At 36.5% G+C, this 22,760-nt stretch overlaps 1 pseudogene; it reads left to right on the top strand.

Moving 5' to 3' along the window:
* Positions 1–22,753, top strand: part of LOC119876851 — a 110,835-nt pseudogene extending 88,082 nt beyond the window's left edge.
* The last annotated feature ends 7 nt before the right edge of the window (positions 22,754–22,760 follow it).

Raw genomic sequence — 22,760 nt, forward strand, 5'->3', positions numbered from 1 at the left:
CGATCCCAGGACCCTGGGATCATGACCTGAGCTGAAGGCATACGCTTCACCCAATTGAGCCACTCAGGTACCCCCCACCCTTTGGTCATTTTAAATTTTTTATTCTCTCAAGTATTCTCTTCTTTCATCTGCTTTTCTCAAACCTCATATAAGGCCAAGAGAAAGAAGGAAACCGTCTTCCAGTCTGACATCTTCCAACCTCAGATGCTTGCTTTTTGTCTACCTGCTTCTGGTCTGCTCTCCTGGTTTACGTTTGAGGCTAGAAGAACTGTGATCCGGGACTTCCCAGTAAGGACACTCAGAGTTGCTGTGCCTGCTCTGGGTTCCCCCCAGCTTCTTTGGCGCTGTAACCTTGCGGGGTCTGGCGTGGCTGGCCACTCAGGCCCCTATGGCTTTTAAGAGGTCTTCCTACCTCCCTCTGTTTTTAATATTACACTAATTTGTCTGGCACTTTCCTACTCAGAGCAAGGTCCAGAGAGCACCCCCTCGGTCTTAGATCTTGGTATTTTTAAAAAGGGGAATAAAGGCATTTGAAAAATCTTCTCTCAAAATAGTAAGTGAGCTCGCATCTTATACTATATGTCAGAAGCTGAAAATTACATTCTCCTTTCCCTTTTTATTTTGGCTTCCAATGTATCCTAACTTACCCACTCCACTTCACCCCAGGATAGGCTAGCCTCAGATAAAGGGGCATGCATTCAAAGTCCAACAGGAAAATGTTTGTACATAGTTTTCAAACCATTAGTCTGTTACATGTTACCTTCTATATCTTCACAGCAATCCTAGGTGTTGTTATTCCCGTTTAGAGATGAAAAAAAACCACAATTCAGAGGATTATGCTAAAGTTTTCAAAGCTAGTGCATAAGGAGAACAGGAGGTACACCTGTCTCCGATCCACTCCCTGTTCACATTCAACCGCAGTTCCTGAAAGATGCAGAAACCTAATGGTGAGAGCATGTTCTGATTTCTGGCCCCTAAAGCCACCAAATATCGGTTCCAACCATTTTAACAAATTCAAGAATTCTCAGCCATTGCTTAAAATCATGGGATTTAAATGAGACAATGATAGTAACGGCTCTTTCATCTAGTCCTGTCTGCCGGCAGGCAGTTTCTAAACACTCAATGATCTCATTTAATTCTCAAAACCATCCTAGGAACACCTGGGTGGCTCAGTGGTTGAGCATCTCCCTTTAGCTCCGGTCGTGATCCTCGGCATTCCTCTGATCGAGTCCTGCATCAGGCAACCTGCAGAAGGCCTTGCTTCTCCCTCTGCCTATGTCTCTGCCTCTCTCTGTGTCTCTCGTGAATAAATAAATAAAATCTATAAAATAATAATAATAATTCTCAAAACCACCCCTATAAGGTAAATATTAAAATTATTCCTATCTTATGGATAGTGTAAAATAAAATCCTCAGTATAGAATCTGCCATAGTGCGACAGAGAGTAACACTTAGAGAGTAAACTCTTAGGGGTGCTTGGTTAAGCATCTGCTCTCAACTCTGGTCATGATCCCAGGGTCTTGGGATCAAGCTCCTCCCCCCTCCACTAGGTTCCCTGCTCAGCAGGAAGTATGCTTCTGTTTCTGTGCCCCCTCCCCCTGCTCCTGTTGCTCACGCCTCTTCTCTCTCATACACATGCACACTCTCTCCCTCAAATAATAGAATCTTGATAACATATATAAATACTCTCTTTCTTACAACACACCATAAGAACTATTTAGACAGAAATCTTGCCCCCAGAGCAGAAGCAATTCTTGATAGGCAGCCTTTGTTTGCTTATAATATGGGTCCAGGGTGAGGGATCCTCCCATTTTTAAAAGGACTTAAAGAGTATCAGACTTCAGAACAAACGTCTAGGACGCCTGAGTGGCTCAGTCATTAAACCTCCAACTCTGGTTTCAGCTCAGGTCATGATCTCAGGTAGTGAGAATAAGCCCCCAGTGGAGGCCCCCTGCCAGGTTCCATCCTCTACTGCAAAGTCTGCTTGGGATTCTTTCCCTCTCCCTCTGCCCTTCCCCCTGTTTGTACACGCAGGAGCTCTTTCTCTCCCTCTCTCAAATAAATAAAGAAATCTTTAACAAGAACAAACTTCTGTGTCCACCTACACTACCATTTGGCTTGGGTCCCCTTGCTACCCAATCTCCCTGGCTTCAGGTGTCTAGGACACAATGCAGTGTCCTGAAGGAGAAAGCAGTAAAAGAATGTGTACCAGCATGACCAAGACAAGCTGCTGGTTCCATTCAATACCCAGGCAAGACTTCTCTTTTCAATTTACATTTCTATTCGAGTTATTTTAGTTTTAATCCAATTCATGTGATTTGGGGCTATTTTTCATTTTGAATTCTTACTATCACAGCTTCCTCATCTCATGAAGAGAAGAGACATTGTATTATGGGAAGCCTTGAACTAGAAGTCAAATATGTGGCTTAAAATTCCTATTGTGTCACTAAATATGTAGTATTAGTGATAATTTGACTTTTACATATCTATTTCATAACTCTATCAAGCCATAAATTGAGACTGTCAAATTAGATTATCACAAGGATGCCACCCAGCTAAAAATTGTTTCCTAATTATTTTCTATTGCCTGAAACATAAATGCTCACAAATCTCTTCATCTTTAGTCAATGTAAGTCTTGCAAATATTTCCACTGTCAACCACCTGACAATCATTAATTTAGGAGACTAACTCCAAGCCTTGAGTAATGCCATCGTTTTTAGAAATAATTATTTATGAATCTCAATTTCTCATTCAATTTATTATTAAACTGAAACATAAATGGAAAGAATATGAACTATAATATCTAAGGGTTTCCTAGCCCTATCAGTATGTTAATCATTTAGTATAATAAAAAGTAAACAAGCATCAATCTCTCTTCTCACTGCTTCTCAAAGCAGATGATTTAGCTTTTGAACTGTGCTTATGTTTGCTTCACATCAAGGTCTTTTGTCAGCAATTCATGGAATCATATTTAAACATTATATATTTTTTTTGCTTTAAGGATCTCATTTATATTTAGATTTCACAGAGTTGCTATATACCAAAACAAAACTTTTACAGTTTCCCTAACTTTGGGATTTCTAAAGCATGAGTCTTCTTTCATACCATGAGGAGCAGAAAACAACTTTCTTAAAAGCATTGAAATTGTTATGGTTGGAAATTTCCAGATATTGGAAGGTTGAGTATCATCATCTCATAATGCATATAACCAAAGAAAATTTGTTCTTTCCTCTCCAAAGAAAGAAAAAGCCATAAGTTCTTAAAAATTTGCTTAAACATCCATTCAGTCATTTATTTATTCACTTACACATTTAGAAGATATTTATGCCTCCCATGTACCTGAAACTGTGTTAGGTAACTATAATAGAATCTCAAAATAAATTTGGTTCATGCTTCTGTAAAACCTAGGGATTGTTGTCTTATTTTGCTACTTGTTTTTCTGGCTTTTGAGTTCTTTAAGGGAGCTTACATATATTTGCTATAACACCCATTTATAACACTGTGTCATAAGCATAGAAATTTCAAAAATATTTAATGATCATTTGTTATATACAAAAGTTTGAGTTAGTTTGCTGGCTGTAGAAAAATAATGGAATTTCAATACACAAGAAAAATGAAAATTAAGAATGAAAATGATTGAAAAATCACTTACTCCCAAAGAGAACACCTGAAAAATATGTTTTCAGAAATTGAAGGTCAAAGAGGGGCAAAGCACATCAGAGAAAATGAGTTTCTTAATCTCATGGAGCCAGATTTGCCCATTGAGCATACAGTTTATGACAAAATAATTGTCCAGTAATTACTCTAAAAGATGGAACAAAATCAAATTAAAATGGAGCAAATTGCCTTTTGCATTGTGGCCAATGACAAGTAGTGACACATTCACACTGCTGCAAAATAGCATTTTGCTTTTTCTGAGAAGTGACTGGTTGCTGAGTGGTTGACTAGGTTATTCCATGTAAAAAAAAGTCTCCTCCAACTCTCTCAGTGGAAGTATGAAGTTTCTGACTGCTACTGCCACTGTGGCAATTTCATATTCAGTAATGAAAGATACTTCTGAAGCCGTATACACGTATACACGTATACACATATACACATATGTGTAGCAAATATCACAGCTGCTAATTCTGGAACACTTGCTATGTGCCAGGGACTGTTCCAGGTAATTTACATGTATCAATTAATCTTACATGCACAAATCTGGCAGGTAAGTATTCTTATTTTTCAGATGAATAACTAAGACATGGAGAGATTGAAGATGTTGCCTGACAGTTTCATAGAGAGCCAAGTGTAGATTCTGGATTGAAAATCAGGTACTCAGTGTCCAGAGCAGGTGTTCTCAGTTATAAAACAATGTGCCATGTGTCATTCCGCATAGTCCAGAAGCCAGTCGATGCTCCTCTTTTTCATATTTTTTATTTTTATTTATTTTTTAAGATTGTATTTATTTATTTGACAGAGAGAGAGCAAGAGAACACAAGGAGGGGGAGCAACAGAGCAGAGGGAGAAGCAGACTCCCCGCTGAACAGGGAGCCCGATGTGGGGCTCTATCCCAGGACCCTGGGATCATGACCTGAGCCGAAGGCAGAAGCTTAACCGACTGAGCCACCCAGGTGCCCCAATATTTTTTTAAAAATAAAACCTAGTACTTATTTCACATAGCATCAAAGTAAAAAAACAAGTTTGCATCTGATGAACACAGTGTGAGTGAATGAGTTGTTATGTTTGTAACTACTACATGTGGACTATTTTAAGTTGGGAGAGAGACAAATGGATAACATTGAAGAAGATCTGCTGGTGGCTTGGATGCCAAAAGGGAAGACATTCAGATTTGTGCCTGTGCTTTTCATGCCCAGAAAAAATGGTTCAGTCACTATACCTAGAGATAATCAGTCCCATTAACATATACACACAGGTAATTGAATGGTAAGTTCATTCATCAGGAAGAGGGATATGACATTTTGTTGATTTCCTTTATACAAGAAGTATTTATTGAGCAATACAATAAGAGCTGCGACAGACATTCACAGAAAGAGGGCTATGGAAATGTGTAAGACTTTGATGAGGAAGTACATTATTAGTCCACTAGAACTGCTATAATAAAATACCACACACTGGGTGGCTAAAACAGCAGAAATATATTTTCTCACAAATCTGGAGGCTGGCATTACACGAGTAAGGTGTCAGCAGGGTAGTGTCTGGTGAGAGCTCTCCCCATGGGTTGCAGAAGGCCACCTTTTGGCTGTGTCCTCACATGACCTAGTGGATTTGCAGTGGCAGGGGGAAAGAGCCAGGTCTCTGATGTCCCTTCTAAGGACACTAATCCTATCAGTTCAGAGTCCCACCCTTATGTCCTCATTTAACTGTAATGAATTCCTTAGAGGCTTCATCTCCTAAAACACTAGGGATTAAGGCTTTGAAATATAGATTTGGGGAGGATATGAACTTTTAGTCCATAACAGGAGGTAATGTTGCATCTAATTCCTTTAAGGATAAGTGAATAAAACTAGATCCAGGGAAGTTACAGAAGAAAAAAATCAGAGGCAGTTACTATTCCCCCTCGGCTACTTTTATGTTTTATAAAGTACCTTATGCAATGAGATGTTAATATATTTGAAAATCTTGATGCCATGGGCAATTCTGGGAAAATACAAATGACCAGAATTAACTCAAGTCATATAAAAAAATCAAATACATGAATAAAAGAAATTGGAAATGTTATCAATGTAATATAGTACAATAATATAAAAAGACAAGGGTCAGAACCACTTGGTTTCAAATCAAAAAAGATATTCCTAATGTTACAACTTTATCAATAATACAATGTGCTCCATAAAATATAAATGACATTGTTTAACATTGTTTTACATTTACAACTTGTTAGGAATTGTGCAATGCTTTGCATTATTTCATCTAACTTTTTAGGGAAAAAACAAGGGAAAAAAATCAAGTGTAGGACAAAGCAACTTCCTTAACATATAAATAGTATCTTGGAATGCCTGGATGGCTCATCCAGTGGAGTGTCCAGACTCTTGGTTTTGCCTCAGATCATGATTTCAGGGTCCTGAGATGGAGCCCAGTGTTGGGCTCTGCACAGCAGGGAGTCAGCTTAAAGATTCCCTTCCTCTGTCCCTCCCCACACTCCCACATTGCACACACGTGTTTTCTCTCACTCTCTCTCTCTCATTCTTCTTTCTCAAATAAATAAATAAATCTTTAAAAAAATAATATTCTGATACATGACCAGAAGTGAGAGAGTTCTTACAAGTAGAAATGTGCAAAAGATGCCAATCATAATTTCTATTTAATAATATTCCAAAAATTCTAAGCCACAAAAACATATTTTACCTATTAAAAATTGTAAAGAAAAACATTATTTACAAAGGCTATGCATATGTATCTTAAAGACTCAATAAAATCAACACAAATTTTTTAAGTTAATAGGAGTTCTGTAAAGTGTTTCAATAAAATATAAAAATGCAAAATCATTAGTTTGTTGATCTATTTCAGACATAATCAGCCCAGAAGAGAGGGAAGAAAGATGCTTTACACAATAGCGGAAGACAATAAAAACATGAAATATCTCAGAAAAATGAATATTTTATATATGTAAGACACCATCAAATTTTACTCTGGGATCAGAACGATTTTAAACACAGCAGAGTTCGTTTTCACTGAGAAAAATAAATACTTTTGGTATGCCACTGTTTCAATTACTTTAAATAAACATAATGAAATATTTCTTCAAAAGACTAGTCATACGTTTTTTAGGATGTACTTGACAAAAATAATTCTAATGTTATATCAAAGAATAAACAAGTGATATACAATTGAAGAAAATAATTCTAAGTGGGGAAACTAATAAAAACAATTTAAAACATGCTACAACACTACAATCAACAGATAGATGAACAGAAAGGAATAGATACCTTTGAGATAAACTTAGACATATACCGGACCTGAATTTTTTTTTTTAAGAGAAGGAGAGAGATGGAAGTAATGGGAGGGGGCAGAAAGAGAGAGAGAATCTCAAGTGGGCTCCACACCCAGTAGGGAGCCTGATAGCAAGCTCAATCTTTCAATCCTGAGATCACGACCTAGCAGAAATCAAGTCAGATACTTAACTGACTGAGCCACCCAGACATCCCATGAAATTGTTTGATAAATAAACTATAATAAAGGAATGTGCAGAGGAAAGATTATGCAATAAATATCATTGAGAATGATTAGCTGGGTATTTGAAAAATATATTCACTTGTTCCTTACCATGTATCAAGTATGAAGATAATCCCAAAGAATTATAAATTCTAATATAAAACCATGTGCAATTAAAACCTAGAATAGCATATTGACTTGACTAATCTTTAGTTTTGAAACACTTTCTAAGTATAAATACAAAGAGAAGCAAAGGAGGAAAGAGATATATATTTGACTACATAAAATTTAATAACTTTGTGTATTAAAAATGCCAAAGGGAAATCAAAAGACAATCTACCAAAAACTTTGAAATATGAAATTGAAAATATATTGTCATTGAAACATATAAATGATAAAAATTCTTCCAATTTAGGGGCTTCTGGGTGGCTCAGTCCATTGAACCTCTACTTTCAGCTTAGGTCATGATCTCAGGCTCTTTGGACTCCCTGCTCAGCAAAGAGTCTGCCTCTCCCTCTCCCATTGCTCCTCCCCCACCCCCCACCCCCACTCATGTGGTCTCTCTCTCTCTCTCTCAAATAAATAAAGAAAATCTTTTTTAAAAAAATTCTTCCAAGTTAACAAGTTACACAGTAAAAGCAACTTGGAAAACAGATAAATCCACAATCCTTTTGACATAAATATGAGTAGCCAAAAAATATAAGCTTACATCACTAGTCATCAGAGAAAAGTGAATTAAATGAAAATTTAACAAATTATATATTCCTTATCAAATGCAAAATAAGCACATATAGCTATATTCTAATAAGAACTCTACTTTTTTAGGAAATATGTGTGTTCTTATGTCTTTTTAAATGATATATGGCTTTGAAATTATTCATACTTTTTATCCCATTTTCCTCTGTCTGTAAATTAATCCTAAGCAGATAATCAGAAAAATAGTAATAGATTCACTGTATAAATTGCATATTGTAGTAATATTTGTATTAGAAAAGAGTGAAAAAAAGTATTTATGACCAATAATAAGTAAATAGTGAATAAATTAACATATATTCAGATGTAGAAAGCTTATCCAGCCATTAAAAACCAGGTTTTTTGGGCAGCCTGGGTGGCTCAGTGGTTTAGCGCCACTTTTAGTCCAGCGTGTGATCTCGGGACCCGGGATCAAGTCCCAAGTCAGGCTCCTTACTGTGTCTCTGCCTTCTCTCTCTGTGTGTGTCCCTATGAAAATAAATAAAACCTTTAGGAAAAAAAAATCAAGTTTTTTTTCAGGGCTCCTGAGTAGCTTAGTGAGTTAAGCATCCAACTCTTTTTGGCTCAGTTCATGATCGAGCCTCCTCCCCTCATAACCCCCCTCCCCCGGTCAAGCACTCGGTTGAACCCCATGGGGCTCCCATTAAGCTTGGAGCCTGTTTAATATTCTCTTCCTCTTCCTCTGCCTCCTCACCGCCCCCACCCCTCCCACAAGAAAAATCAACTTTTTTCTTGGTGATATGAGCAAACACTCACAACTTAAAGTTAGGTTAAAAAATTTAAAAAGCAGGAGAAAAATTATTTAAATCTATTAGTTCTCACTATTGTGTAAAAACATAGCATACACTTGATAATTTAAACTAAAGAGTGTGAATAATAACTAAATAGATCCTCTGCAATAAAGAGAAAAGAAAGGACACACAAGATATTGTTACTATTCTGTGAATTGCTTTATAGACTGCTTCCATTTTATCATGTTGTGTATCTTCAGAATTGTATAGTAAACATTAAGCTAATACAAAGAATCAGACCCCATATGAAACTCATTTTTATCAGAGATTGTGCCTAGTATCAAACTATCAATATTTTTAAGAATGCAATCAGTCAGGAATATCCTAGTAATCTCCATAAGCCCTCCTTTTTGCATCATATCTGGTCTATGGTCTAGAATAATAGAAGCCCCCAATGTCACCTCACAGAGTAGGGAACATTTAAATAGTAAAACATCTTTATTTTATACTTAAAAGAGTTGTATAGTTTATGTGACACTCTCTAGGGAGCCCTGCCTCATAAATCCATCCAAGTTTAGGTTGTTTACAATAAGCAATCCTCACCAAGAATATCTTCCTCAAAGTATTCATAGATAACAAATCTCCCTTCCAATAAAGTGATTAGTCTGGTGGCCTGGAGTCAAGTTATCATTGTTTACAAGGACATTGAACCAGGTTACCTGCCTTCTTAACTCCCACTCCCCAGGAGCATCTCCCTGGTAATCAGGAGGGATCACAGGCTAGCTGCTTAACCTTCCTTCCCCCAATACTGTTTTAAAATAAAACATTTTCGAATGAGAGAAATTTTAAAAAAAAAGAAAAAAAAAAGTCACAGCATTACTATGAATTGGAAGAAATAAGACCATATCAGTGATAAACAGTTAGTGGTTCATTGTAATAATCCAGGAACATAAGTGAGGCAGTCTTAAACAATGAAGTAACAGTAGATAGAGAAGGTGAGTGAGATTTAATAAATACTACAGCATTTCAATAAGTGTAATAATTGACTAGATGTTGGGTAAGGGGAGTTGAAGGAATAATAATGATTTCTCGTCAGAAGCTTAGGGAGGTGATGTATGAATGATGTGGCTATTTGTGAGAGTAAAGAAAAAACAGAGGAGCAGTGTTTTGGGGGGTTGAGGTTCTTAATAGAAGACTAGAGAAACTGTAGTTATATTTAAATTCTATGAAAAGCACACCATTAGAGACAGAGAAAATGAAGATTAGGAAAAAAATCAGGGATAATAAATGGAATGAGGTCACATAACTTATTTAGATTCCAGAATTAATGAGGAGGAATCAACTTTCAATGATGGGACACTTGTCTTTTCCAATGTGGTAGGAGGAGAGAGAAACATAGGCTATTCTCTGTTGATGTATTTTCTTTCATTTTCTCTACTATGTTCACCAAATATGGTGCTTTATTCTGAGTATTCAACTACTTGGTGAACTGAATATTAAAGATTATTTATTAGGAATGAAATCAGAATAGGAATGCTAGATGACCCCTGAGAAGGTTTCATTCAGGCTACGGAGAAAGAAGCTAATGGGGCCAGCTGAGGAATGGTGATTCAATGGAAGTCCTCCCTGCCACCCCCACCCTCCCACCAAGGATTGGAGCATTTATATCTTAAATTCAAGAGTTTTTCACTCTTGCATTTTTTTAAAACAAGTTTATTTATTTGCTTGAGGGACAGAGAAGAGCAAGAGTGAGGAGAAGGAACAGAGGAAGAGGGAGAAGCAGGATTCCCACTGAACAGGGAGCACAACATGGGACTCCCAGAACCCTAGAATCATGACCTGAGCAAAGGCAGACACTTAACCAATTGAGCCACCCAGGCACCTTATTCTTTCTTTTTTTTTCACTTCTGAATTCCTCCTTTCTACCTTTCTTCTAATAATATCATCTTTGTTAAGTATCTTAATCACATTTTCAGATTACTCAGAGGCAAGTTGATTAAACTTGCTTCTTTCCTACAGATCACTTTAGCTACACTTAATCATAGTGTTTCTTAGGCTGTTGATTTCTTAGTAGTTTATCCTTGCTATTTTAGTTCTTACTGACCTATTCTTCTTATTGTAGATTTAACTTGAAGTTTCAGAAGCTTCTTATTAACTACAGTGATTTATTTTTATTTAATTCCCCAGTAAAGCCAGTGCTAATTAGTTTCCAATGAGTTTCAAAAGATGATCAGCCCCGTTTTAAATCTGATCCAGAAACTGTTGTCATGGCAATGCCCCATCTAATACAAGGTTTGCCTCTATAGGTAGATATATTCTTTTTATTATAGCAATCTTCTTAGTATCTATTAACATCTTTTGATGCACATGATGGTGTGTTGTTTTTATTTCATTTTTGTTTTTGCAATTTGAAAGCAAGAATTTTAGGTTAGAGAAAGCATGTAGGAAAGAACCAAGGAACAATAAAGCAGTTGTTTCTCATGGATTTATTTCCTTGCCTTGTAAACTGCACTAAACCCTCTCCAGTTAGGCTGATAGAAGACCAGAAATTAAGGGAAATGTTCTGGGAAAGATATTGTGAATGTATTGATAATTCAAAGCTGCTAGAGTCAGTGACAGAGTTTGATTCAAATAATCAGTCTTCCAGATGTATTAGGAACCCAGAATTCTGTACCCAGAGGGTTAGAGGTCAGGGGATAGCTAGGTTTGAGATTCTAGGTCTACATATTCGGTGGTAGGAGCAGAAGGGAGACCACATTGACTGAATTCTCAGACTAGCCAAATGAGGAAGGACGAGCCAAGTCTGTTGGTGGGGATGTTGCTGCCAGACAGGTTTCGTCATATGAAACTCTCTCCCAGGGCCTTTATAAAGCAATTGAAGGACACTTTTGAAGAGATAATTGGTAGTAAGACTGATGAAGGTTCAAACAATCATACTATGATCATTAAAGCATAGGACCTTAGTGTAGTAGCCTGCTGGGAAACAGGGAATTTGTAACGTAAACTTACAGAAAAGAAATTATTTATTCTATCTGAAAGTAATGGTTAAATACTTATAAATCCTTTAAAAATGTTAACTGAGACATATGTGCACAAACACTGGGATATAACTGAAATTTTTATTGAAATAATTCTTTTCTCTACCCTTTATTGTTCTAAGGCAACCTGGCTCTTTGAGGTTAGTTAATTTTCAAAGCTGACTCAACAAAGCAGCACATAAGGAATTCACCTGAAGGAGAATGTGGCTATCAGAAATACAACTATCAGGGTGGCCTGGGTGTCAATTATTCTTTATATTCCTGGAATTGCTTTATAACAGCCTAATCATAAAACAAAGCTAGACTCCTCCCTGCTCTGAGTCATCCCTCTGCACTCTCCTTGGGGACAGAAGAATTATCTAAAACTCCTAGTTTTCTGGTTCTGGCCATTAATTTCCAGAATAAGAGTGGAGATGAAGTGTTGGTGATCTAGTTTATTTCTAATGAGCATATGACTTCAGAGCAGTATATATTATAAAATAAATCCTAAATCCTATAATTCGCAGAAATCTCTGCAATTGTAACCTGGAATTCTCAATTCTTAACATATATTTTTAGAACAAACACATTTTGGAGTCAAGCCACTAGTGTCCCACATCTTGATTTATCACTTACTGTACGGGCATGAGACAAATAGATGGGCATCAGTTTCCTCATCTATAAAATGAATATAATTATAGTGTGTATTTTATCTGGTCATTATGGATTTAAGAGAATTAATTATTTGTTAAGTGCTTAGAATCATGCTTGGCATGTAGAAAGTGATATATATTTCTTTTTTAAATGATCAAAAGAAAATGTTTTTCCTGAAAATGAAATGATAAAATCTATATAAAAATCTTAGCCTGGTGCCTAGAACATTACAAATGCTTGATAATTGTTAACTATTTGGTCACTCAAAAAACATTCATGAAAGCAAGGGATATACCGGGTCTGACTAGACACTAGGGACTAAGAAAACACCCAATATCTATCATATGAGCCTAGGTATAGTCAAACAGAAGCAACAACACTAATCAAATATACAAACATAGGGACACTAGCTACTATGGTAAGTGTTTGTAAAATGACAGATAGTACTATGAGACCTGTATGCAGGGCCTTTGATTTAGTGTGTGCGTGTAGAGGGGTGGGTGTTGGTAGGTTGTCAGGAATCCTTCATAAGCAACTGCCAGTGGAGCGGGAGAACTGAAAAATGAAAAGGGAAAATCAACAAAGAGTGAAGGAAATGGGTTCAGGGAGAAGGAAGAGCTGGTATAATGACTCCATCACTGCGAGAGGGCCAACCATGGCCACGCAAGGAATGCAGAAGGGACTTTGACATGCACGGAGGTTGGAGGCAGAGGCAAGATCCCCATCATCCGGGACTGTTTAAACTACATAAGGACTTTTTCTTTCTTTTTCTTTCTTTCTTTGTTCTTTCTCTTTCTTTCTTTCTTTCTTTCTTTCTTTCTTTCTTTCTTTCTTTCTTTCTTTTTTTTCTTTATCTTAAAAGTAATTGAAATTCACTGAAGTACCTAAGCAGTGTGGTCCATGATTTGAAAGAAGACTCCACCTCAGGGATTCTTGAACCTTTTATATTTCAGAATCACTTAGAAGACTTTTTAAAATGGATTGCTGGGCTGCAGTCCAGTTTCTGATTCCTTATATCTAGGTCAGGAGGGAGAATCACATTTCTAACAAGATCCCAGGCAATGCTGATGCTGTTGCTGCTGGCCTGGGGACCACATTTTTTAGAACCACCCAGTCTACTGCATCGTGAAATCATTGAATGGATCAAACGTGAGTGCCAGATGTACCACTGAGAAAGGAAGGTCAGCCATCTAGACAAGAGGTGATAGATTTTGGACTCAGTGAAGTAGAAAGAAGTCAGCTAATCTAAGGAATATTTAGGAGGCATAATTGGTACTAGGTAGGATATAGATTTGAAGGACAGGGAGATGTCAGGAAAAGCTCCTGGGTTAATTACTCTACGTTGTCATCTGGAAGGAAAAAAATTCTCATTCTTTAGGATTGGGAATGGAAGTAATATATCAACTCAAAATGAAGAGGTTTTTATTTTTTTTAAGGCTCCCTTGACCTTCATTGGCTGGCTGATATGGGCTACAACCTGACAATAATAATAGAAAGCACTGATGCTGATGGCCAAATTATGAAAGAATATTGGCCTCAAGGAACGCCAGAAAGCATGTTCTAGGAAGCTGCCAAAGAGCACCCCGGCCCTGCTGTGGTATTCCCTCTGGGAAGGTAGCACACGAGCCAAGTTACACTTGGGCTCAGTGTCAGATCTGTTGCTCTCAACTGCAGCTAAAGCAAGTAAATAAAGCTTCTAAATGAGTAAAGACAGTGATTGAGAACTAGTGATTATGAGCAGAAAGAGAAAAAAGCAGGTAAAAGATCAAACTATAAAAGGTTAATCTCTGAGTTGGAAAGAAATTTCAAAGACAGTGAATGTAGAAACTGTTCAAGATGAAGACGCTTGCAATGCAGGGAAAGAGTCAGTTGGCACACCAAAGGAAACAAATGTGAGACAAAAATGAAAAGGGGAAAAAAGGAAAGACTTTTTTTTAGTATTTTAGAGGTAATATCCCTAAAGATCAAACCACTGCAGAAATAAGTCAGGGAATCCTAATATGCGCTAGGGTGCGTTCTGAGGAATATTCTGGAAAAGCATAAGTGGCAAAAAAAAAAAAAAAACTGGCATATTTTGGTAACAGCCTCTCCAGTGTTTGGAGGAAATAAAAGAGACTCACCCTTGGAAATACTGGAGATAATACCCAAAGGTCTTTGAGAAAGGTTCACAAACAAGAATTTGATAGCATTCCAGAGATCAGCTAGTGTCTTCTTGCCAAAAAGTAAATGGCATCTCTCCCAAAGACAGAAGGCATCTGGCTCAGAATGTAATGGGGAGAATTGTGGGAAGTCAGAGCAGGAATGCCCATGAGAAAGGTTCAGTGGAATGTGAAGTGTCAAGAGAATCTTTGAGAATGAAAGAAATGAATATGTAAAGTTTTACAGTACCTTGAGGCAGAATATAATTTGGTATCAAGTATTGAGAGTATAAGACATTTTTATTCTTGTAAAGGATCTTAGCATAAAGTCACAGGAAGAAGTAAAAGCAAAATAAAATAATACCAAAAACAACCCCAAAATTAAATAAACCTGGGCAATTCAAATTATGAACATTCAGGGTATGAACATTCAGGGTAGGATTCAGGAAGACTTTTTTGCAGATACCACCTACCAGCCAAGACCTAAATTATGGATGAAGTCTATGGCTTAACATAAAAGGAAGAGATGTGTTTGCTGTTTTGAGAATTTATATACAGTTTTTAATACATATAATCATGGCATATTTTGAAAGATTCAAGGTATGTAATTCTAACCTTATAGGAAGAAAAAAGAGATAAAATAATTAGTGGGTTTTCTTTGCTTGCTTATTACTTGGTTAGGATTTGTTTGTTGTGGATGTTTGCTTGGATTGTTTGTTTCAAGTAATAAAACCAATATAATTAACATAGACAAAAAGAAAAATGATTTGCAAGTTTATGGAGTAGTAGCTCTTATAGCCTGAAGGAATATCTGAAGAACCAAACCCAGGCAGGGAGGATCCCAAGCAGCTCCTTGGATGCAGGGTAATAGAGTTTACATAATTGTCTCATAAAGGAAACCCCACTGTGATTAATCAGCTCCAAAATTTTTCCCTCCAGACCTTTTCATTCAAGTTTCCAAGCCCCAGAGACAGAGTTTAAATGATCTGGATCATCTGCCCAACACTGGTTAGGAAAGAAGGAACTATCATTCTCTACAATCCCAAAGATTGCACACAGGAGGAGGAAGGTGGTATCTCAATAGGAAATTGGGGCATTATTATCAGAAGAGGGGAGAGCGATCCAGACAATAAAAACCAACAAATATCTGCTATGGAATCCTTTAAATATAACATGCTTATAGAGTAACTTTTTGTAAAAGGGTAATTCAATGAACTATTGAAAGACCTATTCGTTAGATATTTTATATTATATATTTATCCAGAATTTATTAATAATGAGTTATGTTTTGAACTTAGAGGAAATTGTGTATATGTGTGTGTGTGTGCACGTGTGGTTAGAAATGGTAATAATTTGCATAGATGTAAGAAGGTTTTATTATTCCAAAAGAATTTCAGCTATGGTGAGAGCTCTGATTCTTGACTATAACAAAGAGTAATAACATAACAGCAAACCCTAACATTGTGCCTTTCTCTGGTCCAGGCACCATCAGAAGCATTTTATTAAATTTTATTTAACAGTCACGATAAATGACAATCATTTTTTTTCTTAACTATTTCTAACTTTATCCACTTAATTTGTCAATGATTCATTTCTGGTCTTGAAGGCTGGACTGAACTGTATGAAGATCCCTAAGCGGATCCAAAGTTCTGTTCCTTTACATGGATGAAATGTCTTACCACTTCACGAATCATCTTATCGCGCACCCACACTGTGTACTACACAGTGACTGTCAAACATGTTGACTCACAACCTCCTAAGGGCACAGGAACACTCTCTTCCAACCCCACGTGCCTGCCAATGTGAGCCAGAGAGGTGGGTTGAAGGAGTGAGGGGGTGGCTGCAATCTAGGAATAAAGCCCAACTATCTATCCTCTTTCGTCTTTTAAGTTTTAGGCAGGTATTGAATTCTATCCTAAATATACCCCTGTTTCTTTCTATGTAAACACACATACACACACACACACCTGAAAAATTTTAAAAGTAGAATTACCATTCCATGGAGAAACCTCCTATTCTCTTTGGCTTCACATTTCTCTCCCTAATACCTTCAAGTGTATTTATGATTTGAGAATCACACTCGACCTCTTCTATTCCAAGCTTCCTTCCAATCTTTACTTTTAGTGGAGCATATTTCTAAAGTGTGACACTGAAGGTAGTCTGTCTCTTTTTTTTAAAAGGTTTTTATTTATGTATTCATTAGAGACACAGAGTGGGAGACAGAAACATAGGCAGAGGGAGAAGCAGGCTCCCCGCAGGACCATCCCAGGATCCATCCAAGGACCCCCAGGATCACAACCTGAGCTGAAGGCAGGCAGAGATGCTCACCCCTGAGCCACCCAGGTTGCTCCTGAAGACAGTCTCTTAAGGAAAGCAGAATTGGGTGCACACTGATTCCCATTAAGTTATACTTTTACCAAAGATTTTGTTAATTTTTTTTAATAATAAATTTATTTTTTATTGGTGTTCAATTTGCCAACATACAGAATAATACCCAGTGCTCATCCCGTCAAGTGCCCCCAGATTTTGTTAATTTTTAATACTAATGTCTTGATATTCTTTTATAGTACTCGAGACTACTAAAAATCATTAAGAAGTTTTAATTATACTATTTACTGTTATAATTTGCTTTGTCCTGTAAATTTATTGCTCTCTCTGGTGAAAGCTAAGGTGACAGTGCTGTGGGTCCTTTAAAACAGGTTGTATCGATTAACAGTTCAAGATGTGTTGGGTATCCAACTGAATTTTAGTTATGAGAAGTAGGTTTAAAGGTCCCTGTCAAGGGGTTGTCAATTAGGCTCCAAGAAGCAAACTTTCCTGACAGTTTCTGTACAAAGCAGGGGTTACTGAGTAACTGCCCCTACTGTTCAGTAATTGATCGGGACAGCCATGAAAAGCTGAGGAGAGAGGTGTGCAGAGAGTTAACAAGAAGAACCTCAATACAAAATGTCCAGGAAGCAGAAAAACTGAGGGCACACAGTGAAAGGAACACTGTTTCTGCCTAGTGACCAATTTTTTTCTCATCTGGTAAAAAAAAAAAAAAAAAAAAAAACAGTCGTGGAATTGAAGTATTCTAGATAGATACCAACTCTGACATGTGACAAAGGCAGGCAAAACTAGGAGATTTTGCTCATTCAGTGGTAGATATATCTTGTATGTCAACTGTGATGGTAGTTATTCCCTAAAGGTAGACATATTAAATGTACAAAGAAGGCAACTAAATACACATTTCTTCATTTATACTTGACTCATTTTTGCTTATCTAGTTACCAAGCATTTTATCTTGCACATAGTAGGGGATTCAGCAATCCACTATTTTATTCATGCAACATAAATAGCATGTATTAAACACCTGCTGCATTCTGGTGATGAGGATAAAGCAGTGAAGAAATAAAGCCCTTCATAGAGCTTAATTCTGGTTATTACGTTCTCTAGCAGCAATATGGAAAATCGGTGAACATAAAATGTAGTGATCATGACCCAAGCGAACTAGATAGCTAGGGTCTGTTTGAAAGTGTGCTTTGCCACTTCTGAACTGGGTGTCCCACTTTCCTTTATCAATAAAATGGGATTATAATGAGGCAGTATATGCGTGTGTGTACGTATCTATGTTAGTGTAAGTGCTAAGATCAATGTTTGACACTAATAAGTATCATGTAAGTGTCAGGTATTCTTGTTAAAGGAAATTTTTCTAAATTTAATGCATGGGTAAATAGTCCTCAGTTATAGAGTAAAGGATGGAGGCCAGAGAAATCAAGACAATAAAACTTGAGGTGCCAAATGTACCTCAATAGACAATTGAGTTTGTATTATTTATTCAAAGAAGATTATAGAAGGCAAGCTAGTTACTTATATCTCTGGCCTTCAGTCTTTTCTTTTTTCTTTCTTTTCTTTCTTTTCTTTTTTTCTTTTCTTTCTTTTTTTTTTTAAGATGTTATTTATTTGAGAGAGTGCGAGAGAGAGAGAGAGAGAGAGAGAGAGCAGGTGTGGGGGCACTGGGCTCAGTCACAAGACCCTGGGATCATAACCTGAGCCAAAGGCAGACACTTAACTGACTGAGCCACCCAGGCAAGCCCAGCCCCTGAGTTTTTCCATCTGTAAAGAAGAGGTGACAAAAGGACCTTCTGATAGAGGTTCTAAGAAGATCTAAGGAAATGATGTGTGCCAAAGTGCTTGACACAAAATCTAGCTGAGAGTGAGCATTACTAACAGAGGCTATGAAGTTGTAACTATGATTATAAGAATTAAATCATTTACTTAGTTTTTGCAGTTGCGTTTCAATTCAAAAGGACTTAAGGAAACTTTCAATGAGAACAGTTCTTTTTTTTTTTTTTCTTTTTCCTGTGAGAGAGGGAGGAGAGAGTGCAAATGAGTGGGGAGGAAGGAAAAAGGACGAGAAGGAGAATCCTTAAGCAGGCCTTCAGTCTCAGTGTGGAGCCCAGCATAGGGCTTGATCTCACAACCTTGAGATCCTGACCAGAGCCATAATCAAGTCAGATGCTTAACCGACTGAGCCACATAGGCATCCCATCAATGAGAACATTTCTAAACAGTATTAAACATTGGTCTCAGTTCATTGCTCAACACTTCATTGCTCAGTCAAATCCTGTATATTAAGGTTAGTATTACTCCTTTAAAAAAGAGATCCCTCCAGTGAATTTCCTCAGTCTGTAGATCCCAGAATCTGAAAAAATTAAAAGATTTTCCAACTAATTAAATTTATAAAGTAGGATCAAATATACATGAACCTACATAAACCAACTTTTGAATTGTGTCATAATATATTTTAATACTCTTTATTGCTAAATGTTTGTATCTGTCTTCATAAGTGAAATAGACTTTTTTTAACCTCTTTATTTTCTTTTGGTAATAGATTAATTGGCTTCACGTATGAGTTACACTTCTTTATTTTTCTGTTTTCTAGAATGGTTTTAATTGGAACAGTAGTCTTCCTCTATTTCATTGTGCACTATTGACTATCACTCCTACAAAAGCCATCTAGTGTACATGTTTGTTTTCAGTTAACATTCATGAATTTACTTCCCTGACTGTATTTGTTTAATAGGACATTTCTTATTAAAACTGTCATTTTTCTATTGTGCAGATAAAAAAAAACCATTCATTTCACATCAGTTTTTTTCACATTCAAGAGACATAAAATTACTCCATATAGTCATTTCTTATTTCCTGCGGCATAATCATTTACTGTTTGTTATAACTGAATTTCTTTAGAAAATAAAATAAACTGAATTTCCTTTTTTTCTTGCTTATTCTTGCATGAGGTTTACTTAGTATTTTCTTTCCAGTTTTATTGGTCATAGATTGACATATAACATTATATTAGCTTAAGGTGGTACAACATAATGCTTTGATATCTATATCTATATATATATATCAAATGATTATTACAATAAGTGTAGTTAATTCATCACCTCACATAGTTACATGTGATGTTACCAATTATCTCAAATTTCTGCTCTCAATTTCAATGATTTCAGTCCTTATCTTAATTTTTTACTTCTTATTTCTTTAGCTTTGGACTATTGTTCTTTGTCCAGCTTGTTCAGTTGACAATTTTGTTAATTTCCCCAAAACTCTGCAAACCTGTAAATTCCCTTTAAATAAAGTACTGTTTCAGCCACATTCCACGAAAGTAGTAGACATGACGTGCCATCAACATCATTTGTTCTAAGGAGTTGAGATTTCTTTCATATTCCTTTCTATTTTCTCTGTAGCTTAGGGGTTAATTAATATTTTTTGAAAATATATGGTAGACACTTTTTTATTCTCATTATGTTATTGACTGGACATGCTGAAACTAACTTTGATGGTAAGTCACAGTCATCAAATCCAATAATTCTGTTCCGGGAGTGCTCCAGAATACAATATCCAGATTCTTTGGATTCACAAAATCAAGGGAACTACATAGGGAATGTCTTATGCTTTAAGAAAAAGCTAACATAACAACAACAACAAAAACAATGTGATTTTTTAAAAAAATATTCACGTAAATTTAGGTAATTAAAGAACAATTTCTCTCTTTTTTTCTGGAAGGGAACTGGCCTCATGTTTCTACACTAGCTTTTTGAATCAGATTTAAAACATCTTAATGAATCTGAAATGATAGACCACATTATTTTGGTGAGAAGAATAATGGGTTCAGAAGATCAGTAAGAATTTGATCAAAAGACAATTTTGCAAACACATGTTTTATATTGTGTTCATATTCATGAGAAAAAATGAATGTCAAAGAGGAACAACCCTGAGAGACTCTTGTATTAAAAAATTAAAAAAACTTGATTCATCTTTTTAACTGCAATATGCTATAAATCACAAAATCAATACTGTTCTCCCTGAAATATAATTCTTTTCTTTTGAGAATCCATTTATCTTTATTATACTAATATTCTAATGCTAAGAAAAACTTTTTTTAATGCCCTGATACCACATAAGTGAGAATGTTTTTCTAATGCCACTAGAGCATTTTATTATCACAATCTAGCAGATCTTGGGTGTAGTAACAGATTAGTAAAAGTAAACAAGAAAAATTATAAGGAAAATAAAAAGAGGTTTTAATTTATCAAATTTTTGCATCAGTGTACTTACTAAAAAAAGAAAAAGAAAAAACACAAGTTGCTATTTTTTACAAGAGGACTATTGTAATGCATTTTTGACAGAGAAGATGAACTTACACCAATAAACTAAAAAAAACTTTTTTCTTTAAAATGTTTGGTTTTCTAAAGAATTCTATCTGAACTGCAAAGTAATATTACAATCATAAAAAGTGCACTAGGAAATAAGTGATTATATAAACTGGGGAATGTTCACAAATCTGATATAGTTTCAAAGTTCTAAAAATTTTAGTCATAGCTTTGATGATGCTAGTCTTTGTGCCAGCTTTCTAGAAGCAAATAAAAATATCACAGGAAAAGATGTCATTGGACAAAAAAAAAATGCAACTCAGCTTGAAGGTAAGCTGGTCCACTTATGACAAATTCTCCCTTACTATTTATAGAGTTCAGGGGAAAGTTCCTTTTAAAAGCAGTTTCTTGGCTTAATAAAAGCTACGCTTCTCTCAATGGCTTAAAACACTACTGAGGGGACTCCTGGGTGGCTCAGCTAGTTAAGCATCTATCTTCAGCTCAGGTCATGATCCCGGAATCTCTGGATCCAGGGATCCTGGGATGGAGTCCCAGGAGCTCCATGTCTTTGGGGGTCCCTGCTCAGTGGGAGTCTGCTTCTCTCTCTCTCTCTGCCCCTCCTCCTACTGGTGCTCTCTCTGTCTCTTGCTTGTTCTCTGTCTCAAATAAATAAATACACAAATACTTTTTAAAAAATAAAACTAAACAGGAAAATACAATTGATTTTGTAAGTGTTTTGAGATGTACCTATATTTATGATTAACTTTTCATCACTACCCCTACCTACTATTCCTCTACCTTTCTCTTTCTGTTTCACAGAAAAAATTATGACATCAGCATCCAAAGGAATTCTCCGCCCATTTTTAATCGTCTGCATTATCCTGGGCTGCTTCATGGCATGTCTGCTCATTTACATCAAGCCCACCAACAGCTGGATCTTCAGTCCAATGGAATCAGCCAGCTCAGTGCTGAAAATGAAAAACTTCTTCTCCACCAAAACTGATTATTTTAATGAAACTACTATCCTCATTTGGGTGTGGCCATTTGGGCAGACCTTTGACCTTACATCCTGCCAAGCAATGTTCAACATCCAAGGATGCCATCTCACAACAGACCGTTCTCTATACAACAAATCTCATGCAGTTCTGATCCATCACCGAGACATCAGTTGGGATCTGACTAACTTACCTCAGCAGGCTAGGCCACCCTTCCAGAAATGGATTTGGATGAATTTGGAATCACCAACTCACACGCCCCAAAAGAGTGGTATTGAGCACCTCTTCAACTTGACTCTGACTTACCGCCGCGACTCAGATATCCAAGTGCCTTATGGCTTCTTGACGGTGAGCACAAACCCTTCGTGTTTGAAGTGCCAAGCAAAGAGAAGTTAGTGTGGCTGGGTTGTAAGTAACTGGAACCTGAGCATGCAAGGGTCAAGTATTACAATGAGCTAAGCAAAAGCATTGAAATCCATACATATGGGCAAGCATTTGGAGAGTATGTGAATGATAAAAATTTGATTCCTACCATATCTACTTGCAAATTTTATCTTTCTTTTGAAAACTCAATCCACAAAGATTACATCACAGAAAAGCTCTACAATGCTTTCCTAGCTGGCTCTGTACCTGTTGTTCTGGGGCCATCTAGGGAAAATTACGAGAATTATATTC

Source organism: Canis lupus, chromosome 12, assembly GCF_011100685.1.
Source record: "Canis lupus familiaris isolate Mischka breed German Shepherd chromosome 12, alternate assembly UU_Cfam_GSD_1.0, whole genome shotgun sequence".
Classification (NCBI taxonomy): domain Eukaryota; kingdom Metazoa; phylum Chordata; class Mammalia; order Carnivora; family Canidae; genus Canis; species Canis lupus.